Source organism: Ammospiza caudacuta, chromosome 11 (assembly GCF_027887145.1).
Source record: "Ammospiza caudacuta isolate bAmmCau1 chromosome 11, bAmmCau1.pri, whole genome shotgun sequence".
NCBI lineage: Eukaryota > Metazoa > Chordata > Aves > Passeriformes > Passerellidae > Ammospiza > Ammospiza caudacuta.
The window spans coordinates 516,752-535,401 of NC_080603.1; the positions used below are offsets into that span (position 1 = coordinate 516,752).

An 18,650-nucleotide genomic window follows, 5' to 3' on the forward strand; every position below is an offset into this window, starting at 1 on the left:
GGGCACAGGCGTGCATCTGCACAGGGCACCAAGGGTCCGGGCAGCAGCCAGTGGCTGTGGCTGTGGGCACAGAGCCTTACGCTGTCAAAGAGTGGCAGGAGCGCCTCAGCCAGCTGCAGGGCGATGGGGGTGGCTATTGGAGCACCATTATCCAGGAGCAAATATCTGAGGAGAAGAATGCTCATCCTGATCATGTCGCTGTCATTTTCCTCCAGGAGCTCCACAAGACTTTCAGTCAGGCTCTGCATTTTTTCAGCCTGTGCGGAACACGACTTAGTGAAAGGCCGCCCTGCTGCCGCAGGGCCCAGAGGCCAAAGGCCTGTCCCGAAGCACTGGGGCAGCTGAAGCGGGAAGCAGGAGAGATGGGAACAGCTGCCCCAGCGGCCGAAGCCCAGACAATGCCAAGCGACTGCGTTGCCCAGCCCCACGCTGCCTGCACGGCTTCAGCCACTGCCCCCTTCTCACCATCAAGGGATTCTTGCCCAGCACTACGAGGCCTCGGAGCGCCAAGTAACGCCTGGCCATGTGCTCGCTCTGCAGGTTCTGTGCCAGGATCTCCAGAACACTGTCACTGCATTCCCTCAAGTCCAGGCACTCAAGGACCTGAAAGGCACAGGGCAGTGACAGGGGAGCTGGCCGGCAGGAGCCCAGAAGCGCACAGGGCCGGGCCCAGGCAGCAGCACAGGGCACGGGCACTGTCCTGGCAGCTGTGGCTGCAAGAGGCCAGAGGGCTGGGAGGCCGCTCAGCCAGGCAGCACTGGCCTTGAGGCTCACCTCCACAAGGAATGCCAGGGCAGGGAAATCCCAGTATGGCATCTCTTTGCCGAGCAGGGCGAGCAGGTAGAATGCAACCGCGGAACAAAAGTGGATGGCTAAGCGGCGAATTTCTCTGAAGAGGGGCAAAAGGAAACAAGACCCTGATGCAGTGGGGCAAACTTCTCCCAGGCGTGACTCACCCAGTTCTCATCTTTCCCCAGCACCCTTCCAGCAAGGGGACGTGGGCCATTTGGGAGTTGGTTGCTCATGGGCACCCTCCTGTGCCAGCCTTTTCCAGTCTGCTTGGCCGTCCCTCAGTGACAAGGCCCTCTGAACCATGGCCGCCACAGACATTTTTTTGGGCACCTGGGCACAGAGCAGCAATGTCAGAGGCAGTGGGGAGAAGGGGGTCTCACCTGGCAAGCAGAGCCACGGCAAAGTGGTGAGTGTCAAGAGAGAGCAGCGTGTCCCAGGCACACCTGCGCTCCATTGCCACCACCACATCCTCGCAGCGGAGAAGGCAGAGCAGGGACTTCAGGGTGCGCACAGCAAACCTGTGTGCACAGCATAGCCCAGGTCACACTGGCAGCACTGGCTCCTTGGCAGGCCACGTGGCAGGGACAGGAGGAGTGGGATGGAGCACCTGTTGGGGCTGGTGGCAAGGCCGTGCTCTTCCTGGCATTGCTTCCAGAAGGTGTCGACCTCCTCTGGCATATCCAGAGTGCTGAAGAACACTTGGAATAGCAGATGCACAAATAGGCGGGGGAAATACACCTTCAAGATCCGTGGGAGACAGGGCACCTGGAGGATCTTCCACATCACCACAGTTGCCTGCAAAGGACAAAGCCCCCCGAGACAGCGCTCAGTGCCGAGGTGTGCGTGTGGCAGGGCCCGAGCGTGGCAGGGAGAGGCCAGGAGAGACCTTGGCAGGGGGAGCACGGGGCCTGGTGGGCCTGAAGCTGCCCCTGGGCCGGGTTTCAGGCCAGCGCCTGAGGCAGGGAGATGCAGTGGGGGAAGGAGGATGGAGAGCTGCTGGAGAGGCAGCCTTGGGGCCTGCAAAGGCCAGTGTCAGAAACTCACAGCCAGGGCAAAGACAGCCGTTTCGTCCCCATTGGAGGTGCAGGTGCTGTACTCTGGCCAGCTCCCCAGCACATCCAGGAGGATCAGCTGCGCCAGCTCCGCAGTCCTGGCTGAGCCCATGATGGTCTTCCACATGGCCATGGCAGCTCTGTGGGGTTAGAGCTGTGTCTCAGGGGGGTCTCAGACACAGCAGCGGGGGCAGCGGAGCCGGCTGCCATTTCTGCCTCTGCCCACTGCCCCCCTGCCAGCAGCAGCCAGACAGCCCAGCCCTGTGGGGACAGAGCCCTGAGAGGCGGCAAGGGAGCATGGCAGCAGGCTCAGGGGCTGACATGGCAGGGCTGGGAAAGGGAGCATCCAGAGGGCCCTGGAACTCTCTGTTGCTCCGACACCTGGGGCAGGCTGTGCAGGGTGATGGGCTGAGGAGGCCTGAGCCCTGTGGGCAGGTGGGCCCCATACCTGTCACAGGACGGGGCCACACGCAGGAGCGTGATGACTGCGTCATTTGGCTGTGCTTCGGTGAGATCCAGCAGGGTCTTGTCCAGCCTGTGCTCAGCAGAATCATTGGCCATGAGCCACTGGTGGATGTAGCTCACCATGGCAGGCACCTGGAGAAGGCACGGGGAGACTTGGAAAGCTGCCAGAGGGAGCAATGTTCCCAGCTTCCCCAGAGGAGTGCTGCTTCCCTTCCCACCCCACTGCCATGTGGCCTGAAAGACTCACAGCAAGCAGCATGCGTGGACTGGGAGGCCAAGCAATTGCTGGGAGGATCAAAGCCTGGCCACAGGCTGCTTACTTGCTTTGGAGTGTAAAAATGTTCCTCTACAAGCATGGACAGCAGGGCAGCACTGGTCTTGCTTAGGAAGATGGGCGAGTATGGTCTGAGGCCTACGCCCGTGGCGATGGTTTCTTCCTCCTCAATTCTCTTGAGGAAGTTGCAAACGAACTGTAGGAGAAGGGCAAGAAGCCGGGGATGTTGCATGGAGTGCCGCACACACGGTGGTGGGCTGAGCAGGGACAGCAGGCCCAGCCCAGGTGGGGGTGGCTGCAGGTACCTGCGCTGTTCTGCGGAAGCGGCCACGGCTGGACTCCTGCTCTTGTGTGCGCTCCAGGGCTGCGTCTGGCAAAGAGCGAGCGCAGCCAGAGATGAGGGGCTGCGGGAGAGGCTGGAGAACACGGGCCAGCCCTGCAATCCGCAGGCCGAGAGAGCCCCGGGATGCCCCAGGGGATGGAGCACGGCAACTGCAGGGTGTCTGGCCGGCCCCTCTTCCGTCCTGTCCGTGGGCATTTCCCCAGGGTATAGCATGGCACGGCACGGCACGGCATGGGGTCCAAGCTGGCAGCAGGCACCAGTCCTGTGGCCCAGCTCTGCCACTTACCCTCCTGCGGTGGCTGGAATGGCACCACCTCTTCAGTCTGCTGTGCCGGGGCAGCTCCAGGGCCTTCTTCCTCCTCCTCCACCCAGGCCACCTCAGGCACTGCTGGGTGTCTCTGCTCCATGTCTCTGCCTGGATTTGTGGCTATTTGCAGGAGAGTTGCCTTGGAAAAGCTCCAAGGCACCAAGTCCTGCAGTGGTGCCTGGAAGGTACCTTCAAGTAAGAAGCCTCAGGAAGGCTACAGGACAGCAAGTCCTGCACTCGGTCTCAAGGGCCCCTGCCACAAGGACAGGGGACTCCTGACAAGGACTATGATATGGCCTCAAGGGCACCTGCAGAAGAGAAGCCTCAGGGAGACCACAGGTCAGCAAGTCCTGTGGTCTGGCCTCGAGCTCAGCTGCAGGAACTAGGCTTCAGAAAAGCTCCGGCTGGGACGTGAACGAGCGCGCTGTGCGGGGGCTCCTCACGGCACCGCTCTGTCCCGTCCTGTCCCGTCGCGTGCTCTGAGCACTGTGGCGTGCTCTTGTCACCTCCAGCTCCTATGTCACCCCGTGTCACAAAGGGCCTTTGGACACCCGTTCCATGTCACAGTGACTGTGCGGCACCGTGTCACCAAGGGCCCTTGCACTCACTGCCGCCTGCCTTGGGGCCACGCCCAGCCCACCCAAAGTGGCCCAGTTTGGAAGGAATGGCTGGCCCCAGGAGTCTAAGCAAGGCCGGCAGGATCTTTAAGAAGGGCTCAGAGCATCAGCAAACGCTGCCATGCTCTGTGGGCTCAGGGCAGCAGAAGGAGCCCCAAGGGCTGCCGACGCAGCCGCGCTGGGAAGGGCACGGGGCCTTGCAGGGAAGCTGGCAGGGCCTCCTTGGGACACGTCCCGGCTGGTGGCCGTCCTAAAGTTGCCGGTGTGACACGCACAAGGAACGTGTGGGCCCGGGCACGAATGCTGCTCTGAGGCCTGGGGCCCGGGGAGCGCTGACATCAGCAGGTGTGGCAGAGTCCCCGGCCAAGCAGACCTGCCGCCCCCCAAGCCCTGGAAGCGCTGGTGCCTGTCTCCTGCCCCAGAGACCTGTGCCCCCGGGGGGCTTCTGTGCCAGAAGGAGCCAAAGGCCACGTGCCTTGGGGGCTGTGCCTCTTTCCTGCAGGGGCTGATGGCAGGAGCACCTGGAGCAACTGCTGGCACACTTGGTCTCTGTCAGATGATGTTGCTCCTTCCTGAAATGAATTTTTCTCATGGAAGGCATTGGCAGTAGCACCAGAGCACCATCCATTGCTGAGTTGCCCAGGGCAATTAGATTGCAAAGTTACCAGTCTGAAATTTCCTTGTGCTTTTCTCACCCTCTTTCCCACATTCTGGAAAAAATGGCATCTGCCCAGCCTCTGCTATTCTCAGCTTCAGTTGCTGCATGTCTTGCTCTGGCAGCTCATGTCCAAACAAAACTGTGTCCCTGCTGAGCACAGCAATGAGCGGCCACAAAGTGGCAAGTTCCCCAGTGAACATCAAGGCAGAGACGTGGAAGTGCGGAGGATAAGGACAACTCTGGGAGGAGAAGCTCTTCTGTGTCTCTGATGATGGTGCCCACACCCTGAAGCAGCAGCCAAGAGAAGCGCTGGAAGCAGACGGGCGCAGTTTTGGGCAGTACAATATCAAAAGATATGAAACCATTAGCCAGAATGCAAAGGAGGACTGCAAGGATGGAGTGTGGCCTGGAGGGGAAGCCCTCCAGGTGCAGCTGAAGCCACTTTGTTCAGCCTGGAGGAGAGTAAAGGGCGTCATTGTGGTCTTCAACCTCCTCCTGAGAGGAATCAGAGGGGCTGCTGCAGCTCTCGTCACCGTTGGGACCAGTGATAGGACTGGAGAAAAGGGCAGGGAGCTGGGACAGGGCAAGTTTCATTTCTGTATCACATCAAGGTTTTTCACCCAGAGCACGGTCGGGCACTGGGACGGGTTCCCCATGGACGCAGCCCAGCGGAGCCCGGGCTGGCTCTTGGGAAAACTGCGGCGCTGCGCCAGGAGTGGGGAACAGCCAAGGCTTGGGTCCTGCCCGTGGCTGACCCTGGTGAGCCACTGCTCAGTGGTTCAGGATGCATCAACTGCAGCACGGAGCAGGCCAAAGAGAAGGAGGAGGCTCCTTGATTGTGAGGTTCCACAGGCCAAGGCTTATTCCAAGAGAAGGATTCAGCAGCAAAGAGCCGCCAGCACTTCTGTGCACGGGATTTTATCGGGGTACAACTCAAGGGGTGGATACAAACGATTGAGCAATAAGGAATCTGCAGGGGAGGAGCGAGGGGATTCCATCAGTTGCCTGGGACTAATTAGGACAGATGGGAAGAGAAGGTAGGTCACATGGGCCAGTGGAGCTTCCAGCAATAGAGGAATTCCAAAGGGGTGGTGCAGTCAGGGGTTGGTCCAAGGCAAAAGTGACAGGGAAGGTTCAGGAATAAAGAGCTGGATTATCTTGAGAGGCAGGGAAGGAGCTGGAACAAAGAGTGGGGAATGGCATGAGGGAGACAGCTTTGAGGGAGGGCAGAACCTAGGGGTAAACCAACTTGGGGAAAATACGGGGTACATGAAAACAAACCATTCTACGATAACTGATAAATAAACACGAACTGGAACACCCCAGGGAAATGGTCACAGCACCAAGCCTGTCTGAGTTTGAGAGGTGTTCGAAGAACATTGAGCAGTCACGCAATCTTTTAGACACTACATCATAAGTAGAAAGTGTACGATAGTCAAGAGAGGGAAAAAGAAAAAGAGTTCCCTGCAGCCATGGTGGCAGCTCTGGATCAGCACCAGGGAGAGGACGGATGTAGGCGTGGTTGAAGCAGAGGCAGGGGCGAAAATAGCAGAGGCAGAGGAGGTTCAAAGCAGCCACAGACCAAGCTGGGGCCAAATCAATGTGCATCATGTAATAAATCAGGACACTGGAAATAGGACCAGTGCCCAGAGTAAGCAGACAAAGTACACAAAACTCTTGCAGCCACTCTAGATGATAAGAAATGACCGAGACTGGCAATTCTTACCCTAGCAGGCCACTGTTTAAATACAGCTAAAGAATGATGAAGAAGTTGAAATTTTAAGAAATAGTGGAGACACATTTTCACTCTTGAATCAAGAACTGATACCCAAACGTGAAAACTATCTTCAAGCAATAGGAGCAACTATAGGGCAGCCAGAAAATGCATTCTTCCTGAAACCACTTTGATGTAAAATCAAGAAGAAAATGGGAATACATCAGTTTCTTTCTTTACCAAAACTCACCCAAATCTGTCCTATGCAGGGATTTGCTTGAAAATTTAGAAGCAACTGTTCGGTTTAGAAAAGAAAACTTCAATGGAAGGTACCTGAAGACAAATGAGCGGTTTTAGCAGTAGGACTGACAATTGACACCAGACCAACAAACAAGAAGAACTAGTTAGAGCAAGTATTGAATCAGGTGAAACCCAAGAGTATGGGATACTGGTAGCCCAGGAAAATCAAATCAAGCAGACCCTATGAAAATTGAGCTACAGACAAGAGTTAGGGCAGTAGTCTGAAAGTAATACCCTTGAAGGTTAGAAGCTAGGAAAGGAATAGAGCCAACAGTCAATTAAATCCCTGACATCAGGACTATTGGAAGAATGGCAGTCAAAATTTAACACTGCTAGATCAGCAATAAAGAAACCTAATGGAACTCAGAGACTAGTGCCAGATTTCCAGGCAATTAATGGTTTATACCTTACTAGCTTACTAGCTAAACTTGGAGATGATTTTATTTGGTGCGGGGAATGTCCATGGGCAGGTGCTATCGAGAGCCGTTCCCTCTTGGTCTGAGAGACAGCTCCCCCAGCCCACCATGCTCCCAGGCCCGGAGGTTGTAACGTGCGCTCGACCGGCAGCCGAAGGAGGGCTCTTGACACCGTGTCTGATGCAACAGGGTTTATTGAAGGTAGGTCAGAGGGTGCAGGTTGGGTGAGGGCGAGAAGAGGGACAGGAAGAGGCAGGAGCACAAGCACTGAGACATGAGACGTAAGGCACCTGCAAGCTGCTGGGGAAGCCTCAAGTCTGCTCAGTGAGCCACGTGTGCCCTCAGCATTGGGACAGCCACCTTTCCCTCAGTGAGCCTCACATCCCAGGGTCAGCAAATCAAGAGGCACCAGGCATGCTGTAGGTGACTCAGAGCGAGAGCAGTGGGTCATGGGGCCAGGGGCCAGAAGCAGGCAAGAAAGCCAATGGGGCTGGGGAAAAGGCTCTGCTCTGCTTACAGCGTGGGCTGAGGGCTGGGAGAGGTCCATTTCCCCCTTGAGATGTTGGAGACGGGGCCTCTCACCCTCCTGATAGGGCTGCCCCTGGCTGCAGGCAGCCAGAGGAGTACGACGACACAAGGCCGAGAGCAGCAAAGCAAAGAGCCAGCCGTGCGCAGCACAGGGAGATGGCCCAGTGCAAAGCCAGCGTGGCACCCTGAAGGTGCCCGCTGCATTCTCATGTGTCCCTGGCTGGGAAGGACAGGAATGTCCATGGTCCAAGAGGGCCTTTCTGTGGCCCCTGTGGGCTCAAAGCTGCTGCTCTTCTGGCTCCACGGGGCCTAAAGCCACAGAGCTCGGCCACCCCCACAGCAAGAGGAACAAGACTTGGATATCAGGCAGTGGAGCTCAATGCCTAAGGTCTGAGGGGCGGGGTGCTCCAGTCTGGAGCACTGGGAGGGCACCCCCCCAGCCCCCCAACAGCTGGCCTCACAGCCCTGAAAGGCCAGGACCAGGGTTCCACGCCTGATTCCAGGGCGTCCCTCCAACCGGCCACCGACCTGGAAGCGCCAGAGCCGCCGGCTGTCGGGATCAAGGCGGCTGCCAGGGGCTGCCTATGGCCTCTGCCAGCCAATTGCTCAGGGCTTTAGCATTGCCTCAGCCCCTCAGGGTCTCCCTCAGCCTGGCCAAGCTTGCCGGCAGCAGCGCCGCAGCCCCACAGCAGCTCCACAGGAGCCCCATCCAGAGGCACCTGGGAGCCCTCAGCACTGCAGCCAGCAGCAGACGGGCAGGAGGACACGGATGGCCCTTCCTGTCCGGCACAGGCCCTGTGGCCATCTCCAGGCACCGCTCTGGCAGGGATCCCCGCAGCTCCGGCCCCTGCCCAGCTGCTCTGTGGGCAGCACAAAGGCTTCAGCAGAACCACCAAAGGCCAAAGGCTTCTGGCCCATTTTCCCTGCAACAATGCATGGCTAGACAGCTGGCTGAGCAGAAGCACCCTTTCGCCCCACTCCCCCTATGCCCTATGGACCGTGTGAAGGAAAAGAAAGATCCTGGGACTCTGTGTATTGTAACATATTTTATATTTACACAAACAAAAACAAGGAAAATACAAACAGAAAAATCTGGAAGAAGGAAAAGAAAATTCCTGCTGTCTCAAATGGCCCAAGAAGGCTGAGTGTTGCAGATCACCTCTCCGGGGAGCTGCAGCAGAACAGTAAGGCAGTGCAGCAAAGACGAGGCCGTTTCCTCCATGCACTGCGGAATCGATCTCGCAGCTTCTGCCATGGGGAGTAGGGAGCTCTCTCAAGAGCCCGAGAACTAAACAAAATTCTACTGCAGCATCTCTGATTGCAGGACTGCTGTCATATGCCATTTCTTCAAGGGCTGCAAGAGAGAGGAACAGAGGCAAGGTCAGATCCCGCATATGCAGGGAGCCGAGGAGAGCCCCCTGTCAGGGCCATCCCGGTCGTCTCTTGCCATGGCCCACAGGGAGCAGGGAGCAAGGGGATCAGCCCGAAGTTGCTGACCACGAATGCCACACGTAGCCCTGATATCTCTGTGTGCTCTGCCCACGGGTGCCGATCCCTCCACAGTTGGGGCAGGGCTTGCAGCTGCCCCCTCCAGCCCCCGCGGTCAGCCCGCTGCCCTCACTCACTCACCAGTGCAGATCAGCTGCAGCTCTTGCTGCTGCCCCCTCAGGTGCCGCCCGGCCATGCCTGTGAACACAGAGCCTGTCACGGCCCCAGCGGCACAGCTCCCTGCCAGCGGCGCTGCCGGCGCTGTGGCCACACGGGCTGCTGGCCCGGCAGGGCTCAGCCCGGCCCTTGCCGCACGCTGCCGCCCCAGGGCACGGCTGCCAGAGGGCGGCAGTAGCAACGCCCAGGCCAGGCGGGGCTCCAAGGCGCCGGGCCGGGCTGGCGCTGCCAGGCCAGCAGGCGGGGCCGGGGCCGAGCTGCGGCGGGCCGGGGAGGAGCCCGGGCTCGGGACTCACCCATGAACCTGACGGCCGCCTCTCGCAGGGACTCCTGTGGGCTCTGCAGGTAGTGCAGTGCCCGGCGCAGGTGCTCGGCCGCTCGGCTACTGTCCTCTGCCAGCTGGAGAGAGCGGCAGGAGGGAAGGGTTGGCGCGGGCTCAGCTCCTGGGCTGGGCGCTGTCTGCGCCCATCGCCGCCCATCGCCGGCCTCGCCTACCCGCACAGCCCTGAGGCGCGGGCAGCAGCCGCTGGCCAAGGGCTCCCGAGGGGAGGGGCAGAGGGCCGGCTGCTGCCCGGGGAGCCGTGGTGCCGCCCCGCAGCCCCGCCGGGCCGGGGCTCCATGGGCACCCGACTCAGGCCCACGGGAGCCTGGAGAAGAGGCCGCGCGACCTCTGGCTGCAGCAGCGGGCACAGCTGTTAGCCCCGCACACTGAGCACCGTCCTCAGGGACCTTCGCCATGCTGAGGCTGGGGGGGTCTCTGCTGTTCTTACCAGGCACTCCCCAAAGCTCTGATCCACGTGTAGCATTTGTTCTATATCCCTCCTCTTCAGGAATCTGGCTGAGGAATGCAGCGCTTCCCGGGAGGCCTGGAGAGGGACAGAGATGCACAGATGGCCCCACAGTCCAGGGCACAGGAGCATCCCAGTGGCACAGGCTGGAGGAGGCTGCAGCCCACAAGGTGCCAGGGCAGGAGGCAGCCCAAGCCCCTGCCAGGGGGACAGCAGCTGGCCACAAGTGCTCACCTCAGCAACAATCTGATTCTCATCATGGCAGTGGAAGTAGAGAGGGAGCAGGCTCTGGCGCACGTGGGACTTGAGGGCCTTTCTTCCCTCTTCTGTTAATAAGTCCAGCATCTCTAGAAAGAGAGCCATGGAGCTCAGCTGCACCTGGATATCATCCTGGACGAAAGGAAAGGGCAAAAGACCTGAGCATCAGCTGCTTCAGGCCCCCCAGGGCACAGGCGTGCATCTGCACAGGGCACCAAGGGTCCGGGCAGCAGCCAGTGGCTGTGGCTGTGGGCACAGAGCCTTACGCTGTCAAAGAGTGGCAGGAGCGCCTCAGCCAGCTGCAGGGCGATGGGGGTGGCTATTGGAGCACCATTATCCAGGAGCAAATATCTGAGGAGAAGAATGCTCATCCTGATCATGTCGCTGTCATTTTCCTCCAGGAGCTCCACAAGACTTTCAGTCAGGCTCTGCATTTTTTCAGCCTGTGCGGAACACGACTTAGTGAAAGGCCGCCCTGCTGCCGCAGGGCCCAGAGGCCAAAGGCCTGTCCCGAAGCACTGGGGCAGCTGAAGAGGGAAGCAGGAGAGATGGGAACAGCTGCCCCAGCGGCCGAAGCCCAGACAATGCCAAGCGACTGCGTTGCCCAGCCCCACGCTGCCTGCACGGCTTCAGCCACTGCCCCCTTCTCACCATCAAGGGATTCTTGCCCAGCACTACGAGGCCTCGGAGCGCCAAGTAACGCCTGGCCATGTGCTCGCTCTGCAGGTTCTGTGCCAGGATCTCCAGAACACTGTCACTGCATTCCCTCAAGTCCAGGCACTCAAGGACCTGAAAGGCACAGGGCAGTGACAGGGGAGCTGGCCGGCAGGAGCCCAGAAGCGCACAGGGCCGGGCCCAGGCAGCAGCACAGGGCACAGGCACTGTCCTGGCAGCTGTGGCTGCAAGAGGCCAGAGGGCTGGGAGGCCACTCAGCCAGGCAGCACTGGCCTTGAGGCTCACCTCCACAAGGAATGCCAGGGCAGGGAAATCCCAGTATGGCATCTCTTTGCCGAGCAGGGCGAGCAGGTAGAATGCAACCGCGGAACAAAAGTGGATGGCTAAGCGGCGAATTTCTCTGAAGAGGGGCAAAAGGAAACAAGACCCTGATGCAGTGGGGCAAACTTCTCCCAGGCGTGACTCACCCAGTACTCATCTTTCCCCAGCACCCTTCCAGCAAGGGGACGTGGGCCATTTGGGAGTTGGTTGCTCATGGGCACCCTCCTGTGCCAGCCTTTTCCAGTCTGCTTGGCCGTCCCTCAGTGACAAGGCCCTCTGACCCATGGCCGCCACAGACACTTTTTTGGGCACCTGGGCACAGAGCAGCAATGTCAGAGGCAGTGGGGAGAAGGGGGTCTCACCTGGCAAGCAGAGCCACGGCAAAGTGGTGAGTGTCAAGAGAGAGCAGCGTGTCCCAGGCACACCTGCGCTCCATTGCCACCACCACATCCTCGCAGCGGAGAAGGCAGAGCAGGGACTTCAGGGTGCGCACAGCAAACCTGTGTGCACAGCATAGCCCAGGTCACACTGGCAGCACTGGCTCCTTGGCAGGCCACGTGGCAGGGACAGGAGGAGTGGGATGGAGCACCTGTTGGGGCTGGTGGCAAGGCCGTGCTCTTCCTGGCATTGCTTCCAGAAGGTGTCGACCTCCTCTGGCATATCCAGAGTGCTGAAGAACACTTGGAATAGCAGATGCACAAATAGGCGGGGGAAATACACCTTCAAGATCCGTGGGAGACAGGGCACCTGGAGGATCTTCCACATCACCACAGTTGCCTGCAAAGGACAAAGCCCCCCGAGACAGCGCTCAGTGCCGAGGTGTGCGTGTGGCAGGGCCCGAGCGTGGCAGGGAGAGGCCAGGAGAGACCTTGGCAGGGGGAGCACGGGGCCTGGTGGGCCTGAAGCTGCCCCTGGGCCGGGTTTCAGGCCAGCGCCTGAGGCAGGGAGATGCAGTGGGGGAAGGAGGATGGAGAGCTGCTGGAGAGGCAGCCTTGGGGCCTGCAAAGGCCAGTGTCAGAAACTCACAGCCAGGGCAAAGACAGCCGTTTCGTCCCCATTGGAGGTGCAGGTGCTGTACTCTGGCCAGCTCCCCAGCACATCCAGGAGGATCAGCTGCGCCAGCTCCGCAGTCCTGGCTGAGCCCATGATGGTCTTCCACATGGCCATGGCAGCTCTGTGGGGTTAGAGCTGTGTCTCAGGGGGGTCTCAGACACAGCAGCGGGGGCAGCGGAGCCGGCTGCCATTTCTGCCTCTGCCCACTGCCCCCCTGCCAGCAGCAGCCAGACAGCCCAGCCCTGTGGGGACAGAGCCCTGAGAGGCGGCAAGGGAGCATGGCAGCAGGCTCAGGGGCTGACATGGCAGGGCTGGGAAAGGGAGCATCCAGAGGGCCCTGGAACTCTCTGTTGCTCCGACACCTGGGGCAGGCTGTGCAGGGTGATGGGCTGAGGAGGCCTGAGCCCTGTGGGCAGGTGGGCCCCATACCTGTCACAGGACGGGGCCACACGCAGGAGCGTGATGACTGCGTCATTTGGCTGTGCTTCGGTGAGATCCAGCAGGGTCTTGTCCAGCCTGTGCTCAGCAGAATCATTGGCCATGAGCCACTGGTGGATGTAGCTCACCATGGCAGGCACCTGGAGAAGGCACGGGGAGACTTGGAAAGCTGCCAGAGGGAGCAATGTTCCCAGCTTCCCCAGAGGAGTGCTGCTTCCCTTCCCACCCCACTGCCATGTGGCCTGAAAGACTCACAGCAAGCAGCATGCGTGGACTGGGAGGCCAAGCAATTGCTGGGAGGATCAAAGCCTGGCCACAGGCTGCTTACTTGCTTTGGAGTGTAAAAATGTTCCTCTACAAGCATGGACAGCAGGGCAGCACTGGTCTTGCTTAGGAAGATGGGCGAGTATGGTCTGAGGCCTACGCCCGTGGCGATGGTTTCTTCCTCCTCAATTCTCTTGAGGAAGTTGCAAACGAACTGTAGGAGAAGGGCAAGAAGCCGGGGATGTTGCATGGAGTGCCGCACACACGGTGGTGGGCTGAGCAGGGACAGCAGGCCCAGCCCAGGTGGGGGTGGCTGCAGGTACCTGCGCTGTTCTGCGGAAGCGGCCACGGCTGGACTCCTGCTCTTGTGTGCGCTCCAGGGCTGCGTCTGGCAAAGAGCGAGCGCAGCCAGAGATGAGGGGCTGCGGGAGAGGCTGGAGAACACGGGCCAGCCCTGCAATCCGCAGGCCGAGAGAGCCCCGGGATGCCCCAGGGGATGGAGCACGGCAACTGCAGGGTGTCTGGCCGGCCCCTCTTCCGTCCTGTCCGTGGGCATTTCCCCAGGGTATAGCATGGCACGGCACGGCACGGCATGGGGTCCAAGCTGGCAGCAGGCACCAGTCCTGTGGCCCAGCTCTGCCACTTACCCTCCTGCGGTGGCTGGAATGGCACCACCTCTTCAGTCTGCTGTGCCGGGGCAGCTCCAGGGCCTTCTTCCTCCTCCTCCACCCAGGCCACCTCAGGCACTGCTGGGTGTCTCTGCTCCATGTCTCTGCCTGGATTTGTGGCTATTTGCAGGAGAGTTGCCTTGGAAAAGCTCCAAGGCACCAAGTCCTGCAGTGGTGCCTGGAAGGTACCTTCAAGTAAGAAGCCTCAGGAAGGCTACAGGACAGCAAGTCCTGCACTCGGTCTCAAGGGCCCCTGCCACAAGGACAGGGGACTCCTGACAAGGACTATGATATGGCCTCAAGGGCACCTGCAGAAGAGAAGCCTCAGGGAGACCACAGGTCAGCAAGTCCTGTGGTCTGGCCTCGAGCTCAGCTGCAGGAACTAGGCTTCAGAAAAGCTCCGGCTGGGACGTGAACGAGCGCGCTGTGCGGGGGCTCCTCACGGCACCGCTCTGTCCCGTCCTGTCCCGTCGCGTGCTCTGAGCACTGTGGCGTGCTCTTGTCACCTCCAGCTCCTATGTCACCCCGTGTCACAAAGGGCCTTTGGACACCCGTTCCATGTCACAGTGACTGTGCGGCACCGTGTCACCAAGGGCCCTTGCACTCACTGCCGCCTGCCTTGGGGCCACGCCCAGCCCACCCAAAGTGGCCCAGTTTGGAAGGAATGGCTGGCCCCAGGAGTCTAAGCAAGGCCGGCAGGATCTTTAAGAAGGGCTCAGAGCATCAGCAAACGCTGCCATGCTCTGTGGGCTCAGGGCAGCAGAAGGAGCCCCAAGGGCTGCCGACGCAGCCGCGCTGGGAAGGGCACGGGGCCTTGCAGGGAAGCTGGCAGGGCCTCCTTGGGACACGTCCCGGCTGGTGGCCGTCCTAAAGTTGCCGGTGTGACACGCACAAGGAACGTGTGGGCCCGGGCACGAATGCTGCTCTGAGGCCTGGGGCCCGGGGAGCGCTGACATCAGCAGGTGTGGCAGAGTCCCCGGCCAAGCAGACCTGCCGCCCCCCAAGCCCTGGAAGCGCTGGTGCCTGTCTCCTGCCCCAGAGACCTGTGCCCCCGGGGGGCTTCTGTGCCAGAAGGAGCCAAAGGCCACGTGCCTTGGGGGCTGTGCCTCTTTCCTGCAGGGGCTGATGGCAGGAGCACCTGGAGCAACTGCTGGCACACTTGGTCTCTGTCAGATGATGTTGCTCCTTCCTGAAATGAATTTTTCTCATGGAAGGCATTGGCAGTAGCACCAGAGCACCATCCATTGCTGAGTTGCCCAGGGCAATTAGATTGCAAAGTTACCAGTCTGAAATTTCCTTGTGCTTTTCTCACCCTCTTTCCCACATTCTGGAAAAAATGGCATCTGCCCAGCCTCTGCTATTCTCAGCTTCAGTTGCTGCATGTCTTGCTCTGGCAGCTCATGTCCAAACAAAACTGTGTCCCTGCTGAGCACAGCAATGAGCGGCCACAAAGTGGCAAGTTCCCCAGTGAACATCAAGGCAGAGACGTGGAAGTGCGGAGGATAAGGACAACTCTGGGAGGAGAAGCTCTTCTGTGTCTCTGATGATGGTGCCCACACCCTGAAGCAGCAGCCAAGAGAAGCGCTGGAAGCAGACGGGCGCAGTTTTGGGCAGTACAATATCAAAAGATATGAAACCATTAGCCAGAATGCAAAGGAGGACTGCAAGGATGGAGTGTGGCCTGGAGGGGAAGCCCTCCAGGTGCAGCTGAAGCCACTTTGTTCAGCCTGGAGGAGAGTAAAGGGCGTCATTGTGGTCTTCAACCTCCTCCTGAGAGGAATCAGAGGGGCTGCTGCAGCTCTCGTCACCGTTGGGACCAGTGATAGGACTGGAGAAAAGGGCAGGGAGCTGGGACAGGGCAAGTTTCATTTCTGTATCACATCAAGGTTTTTCACCCAGAGCACGGTCGGGCACTGGGACGGGTTCCCCATGGACGCAGCCCAGCGGAGCCCGGGCTGGCTCTTGGGAAAACTGCGGCGCTGCGCCAGGAGTGGGGAACAGCCAAGGCTTGGGTCCTGCCCGTGGCTGACCCTGGTGAGCCACTGCTCAGTGGTTCAGGATGCATCAACTGCAGCACGGAGCAGGCCAAAGAGAAGGAGGAGGCTCCTTGATTGTGAGGTTCCACAGGCCAAGGCTTATTCCAAGAGAAGGATTCAGCAGCAAAGAGCCGCCAGCACTTCTGTGCACGGGATTTTATCGGGGTACAACTCAAGGGGTGGATACAAACGATTGAGCAATAAGGAATCTGCAGGGGAGGAGCGAGGGGATTCCATCAGTTGCCTGGGACTAATTAGGACAGATGGGAAGAGAAGGTAGGTCACATGGGCCAGTGGAGCTTCCAGCAATAGAGGAATTCCAAAGGGGTGGTGCAGTCAGGGGTTGGTCCAAGGCAAAAGTGACAGGGAAGGTTCAGGAATAAAGAGCTGGATTATCTTGAGAGGCAGGGAAGGAGCTGGAACAAAGAGTGGGGAATGGCATGAGGGAGACAGCTTTGAGGGAGGGCAGAACCTAGGGGTAAACCAACTTGGGGAAAATACGGGGTACATGAAAACAAACCATTCTACGATAACTGATAAATAAACACGAACTGGAACACCCCAGGGAAATGGTCACAGCACCAAGCCTGTCTGAGTTTGAGAGGTGTTCGAAGAACATTGAGCAGTCACGCAATCTTTTAGACACTACATCATAAGTAGAAAGTGTACGATAGTCAAGAGAGGGAAAAAGAAAAAGAGTTCCCTGCAGCCATGGTGGCAGCTCTGGATCAGCACCAGGGAGAGGACGGATGTAGGCGTGGTTGAAGCAGAGGCAGGGGCGAAAATAGCAGAGGCAGAGGAGGTTCAAAGCAGCCACAGACCAAGCTGGGGCCAAATCAATGTGCATCATGTAATAAATCAGGACACTGGAAATAGGACCAGTGCCCAGAGTAAGCAGACAAAGTACACAAAACTCTTGCAGCCACTCTAGATGATAAGGAATGACCGAGATTGGCAATTCTTACCCTAGCAGGCCACTGTTTAAATACAGCTAAAGAATGATGAAGAAGTTGAAATTTTAAGAAATAGTGGAGACACATTTTCACTCTTGAATCAAGAACTGATACCCAAACGTGAAAACTATCTTCAAGCAATAGGAGCAACTATAGGGCAGCCAGAAAATGCATTCTTCCTGAAACCACTTTGATGTAAAATCAAGAAGAAAATGGGAATACATCAGTTTCTTTCTTTACCAAAACTCACCCAAATCTGTCCTATGCAGGGATTTGCTTGAAAATTTAGAAGCAACTGTTCGGTTTAGAAAAGAAAACTTCAATGGAAGGTACCTGAAGACAAATGAGCGGTTTTAGCAGTAGGACTGACAATTGACACCAGACCAACAAACAAGAAGAACTAGTTAGAGCAAGTATTGAATCAGGTGAAACCCAAGAGTATGGGATACTGGTAGCCCAGGAAAATCAAATCAAGCAGACCCTATGAAAATTGAGCTACAGACAAGAGTTAGGGCAGTAGTCTGAAAGTAATACCCTTGAAGGTTAGAAGCTAGGAAAGGAATAGAGCCAACAGTCAATTAAATCCCTGACATCAGGACTATTGGAAGAATGGCAGTCAAAATTTAACACTGCTAGATCAGCAATAAAGAAACCTAATGGAACTCAGAGACTAGTGCCAGATTTCCAGGCAATTAATGGTTTATACCTTACTAGCTTACTAGCTAAACTTGGAGATGATTTTATTTGGTGCGGGGAATGTCCATGGGCAGGTGCTATCGAGAGCCGTTCCCTCTTGGTCTGAGAGACAGCTCCCCCAGCCCACCATGCTCCCAGGCCCGGAGGTTGTAACGTGCGCTCGACCGGCAGCCGAAGGAGGGCTCTTGACACCGTGTCTGATGCAACAGGGTTTATTGAAGGTAGGTCAGAGGGTGCAGGTTGGGTGAGGGCGAGAAGAGGGACAGGAAGAGGCAGGAGCACAAGCACTGAGACATGAGACGTAAGGCACCTGCAAGCTGCTGGGGAAGCCTCAAGTCTGCTCAGTGAGCCACGTGTGCCCTCAGCATTGGGACAGCCACCTTTCCCTCAGTGAGCCTCACATCCCAGGGTCAGCAAATCAAGAGGCACCAGGCATGCTGTAGGTGACTCAGAGCGAGAGCAGTGGGTCATGGTGGCCAGGGGCCAGAAGCAGGCAGAAAGCCAATGGGGCTGGGGAAAAGGCTCTGCTCTGCTTACAGCGTGGGCTGAGGGCTGGGAGAGGTCCATTTCCCCCTTGAGATGTTGGAGACGGGGCCTCTCACCCTCCTGATAGGGCTGCCCCTGGCTGCAGGCAGCCAGAGGAGTACGACGACACAAGGCCGAGAGCAGCAAAGCAAAGAGCCAGCCGTGCGCAGCACAGGGAGATGGCCCAGTGCAAAGCCAGCGTGGCACCCTGAAGGTGCCCGCTGCATTCTCATGTGTCCCTGGCCTGGGAAGGACAGGAATGTCCATGGTCCAAGAGGGCCTTTCTGTGGCCCCTGTGGGCTCAAAGCTGCTGCTCTTCTGGCTCCACGGGGCCTAAAGCCACAGAGCTCGGCCACCCCCACAGCAAGAGGAACAAGACTTGGATATCAGGCAGTGGAGCTCAATGCCTAAGGCTGAGGGGCGGGGTGCTCCAGTCTGGAGCACTGGGAGGGCACCCCCCCAGCCCCCCAACAGCTGGCCTCACAGCCCTGAAAGGCCAGGACCAGGGTTCCACGCCTGATTCCAGGGCGTCCCTCCAACCGGCCACCGACCTGGAAGCGCCAGAGCCGCCGGCTGTCGGGATCAAGGCGGCTGCCAGGGGCTGCCTATGGCCTCTGCCAGCCAATTGCTCAGGGCTTTAGCATTGCCTCAGCCCCTCAGGGTCTCCCTCAGCCTGGCCAAGCTTGCCGGCAGCAGCGCCGCAGCCCCACAGCAGCTCCACAGGAGCCCCATCCAGAGGCACCTGGGAGCCCTCAGCACTGCAGCCAGCAGCAGACGGGCAGGAGGACACGGATGGCCCTTCCTGTCCGGCACAGGCCCTGTGGCCATCTCCAGGCACCGCTCT

The 18,650-nt window shown here is 58.6% G+C and overlaps 1 pseudogene; it reads left to right on the forward strand.

Moving 5' to 3' along the window:
• Positions 1-18,650, forward strand: part of LOC131562624 (Fc receptor-like protein 4) — a 66,470-nt pseudogene that overhangs the window by 13,783 nt on the left and 34,037 nt on the right.